Here is a 2,061-nt window from a genome sequence, read left to right as displayed (position 1 = left end):
GGGTGGCCTCTAAAAAATAGAGGAGGACCAACCTCCTCTGACTCTATGGACCAGCACATAGCCAGAACAATACAAGTGTGACCAACCCCACTGTGAGGGTCTCTATATAAACCCACAAACAAATTTATCCCCAGGTACAAGGAGAGCCAGAGACGTGCATTCAAATCCAAATTCTATTTATTGTGCAAACTGAAGCAACTGATGATGATTGACCTGATAATGGAAGGAGGGAAGAACAACGATTAGCTTGAAAAATTATCTTTAATGTTACAAAGTTAATAAATATTTAAAAGCTACAAATAGCTGAGTTATTTTGATTAATTTGTTACAACAAATAAAATCAAGCAGGGGTATACTGCAAATATACACTACCTGCTAATAAAAAGATGTCAGACAGGGTACTCACCACGGGGAGATACTATCGCAAGACAGTAGCAACCACCACGTGCACACCGTGATCACAGCAAATCACTGCAACGGACACTGCAACAATTTAAGTAAATCTAAACTACTTTTGGGTGCCAACCACTCTTCAAACCAATCACACTGCATGCAAAGAAGGGTGCATATACCACGGATACTCCCCGCAGATCCTCCCTCTGCCTGACAAACAAACAAAAGAAAATACAAAGTTAATGCTCGGTTGGTTCACAATTATAAATTGATACAGTCAGGGACAGTAAAGGACAGTAGACAGGTTAAGATGAGCTGTTTGCAGTCATAGCAATGGGAAACTCTCAGCAAACTTCAACCAAGCCGCATGGCACATCGGCCCAGGCAAAGCAGCAGTCTGGCACTAAATCTGAAACAAAGCAAAACAGCCATTAAATTGACTGACAAATATACCTCAGAGGGGATAACCCTCCTACATTACCATGTCAGTTGAGGTTACCTTTTCAGTCTGGGGCCCTGTCAGACACTGGTACTGGTGGAGCTGACTGGCTCTATACTGTGACTCGGGGAAAAGGCTGACTCATGTCCTAAAGAATTAAATGGATACATCACTAATAATTTCTGTATTCTGATGAAATTAAACACTGGGTAATCAGCAGCCTACCTTCCCAGCATGGGTCTACAGCACATTCAACTGGATCAAGAGGACACGGCTGCACCACGATTCTGTGTGGGGATACTAGTCAAAATTCCCCAGAACACAAAATAAAATGTGCAATCAAATAATCTTTTCTATCTGCGCAGTTCTCTTTACCTGCACAGACAAGACAGTCCCACCACACATCTACCAGGCCTCAGACAAAGAGGCACTAATGGCTCACACCTGTCCTTATGAGAGGGGAGCTTTCTCTACAGCCCTGCCTACAAGGGGCAGTGCTCCTAATGCCAGCCCTCACCCTCATGAACAGTAGGTGTGTAGGTGTGGTCTGTCTCTAAGGTGCCTTCCCTCACACAAGTACAATTGTTGATCACCACAAAACCCCTCCATGTGCTAATGATCTGATTGAATACACCTGTGTGGCAGCCTGCACCATGGTGACTAACTGCTTACCTTTTACTGGGTGGCACTGTGTGTGTGTGTGTGTGTGTGTGTGTGTGTGTGTGTGTGTGTGTGTGTGTGTGTGTGTGTGTGTGTGTGTGTGTGTGTGTGTGTGTGTGTGTGTGTGTGTGTGTGTGTGTGAGTGAGATATGTGTGTATGGTCAGTGTGTGTCCATTTGTGTGTGTGTGTGTGTTGGATATGTGTGTATGGTCAGTGTGTGTCCATTTGTGTGTGTGTGTGTGTGTGTGTGTTGGATATGTGTGTATGGTCAGTGTGTGTCCATTTGTGTGTGTGTGTTGGATATGTGTGTATGGTCAGTGTGTGTCCATTTGTGTGTGTGTGTTGGATATGTGTGTATGGTCAGTGTGTGTCCATTTGTGTGTGTGTGTTGGCTATGTGTGTATGGTCAGTGTGTGTCCATTTGTGTGTGTGTGTGTTGGATATGTGTGTATGGTCAGTGTTTGTCCATGTGTGTGTGTGTGTGTGTGTGTGTGTGTGTGTGTGTGTGTGTGTGTGTGTGTGTGTGTTGGATATGTGTGTATGGTCAGTGTGTGTCCATTTGTGTGTG

The 2,061-nt window shown here is 44.4% G+C and overlaps 1 long non-coding RNA gene across 1 annotated transcript; it reads right to left on the bottom strand.

Annotated features, from left to right (window-relative positions):
• Window positions 1–459: 459 nt before the first annotated feature.
• On the bottom strand, window positions 460–1,379 carry LOC146960341 (uncharacterized). Its single transcript, XR_015035480.1, has 4 exons — window positions 1,208–1,379; window positions 1,058–1,119; window positions 893–980; window positions 460–802 (listed from the first exon to the last, which is right to left on the bottom strand). It is a non-coding gene; the product is annotated as an uncharacterized LOC146960341 (long non-coding RNA).
• Window positions 1,380–2,061: the final 682 nt, after the last annotated feature.

The sequence above is a fragment of the Trachurus japonicus genome, unplaced genomic scaffold (assembly GCF_045865225.1).
Source record: "Trachurus japonicus isolate A0001 unplaced genomic scaffold, Traja_1.0 AP030494.1".
In the NCBI taxonomy this organism is placed as follows: Eukaryota; Metazoa; Chordata; class Actinopteri; order Carangiformes; family Carangidae; genus Trachurus; species Trachurus japonicus.
The sequence above is the reverse complement of the archived record's forward strand: the minus strand, read 5'-3'. Positions and strand labels throughout refer to the sequence as shown.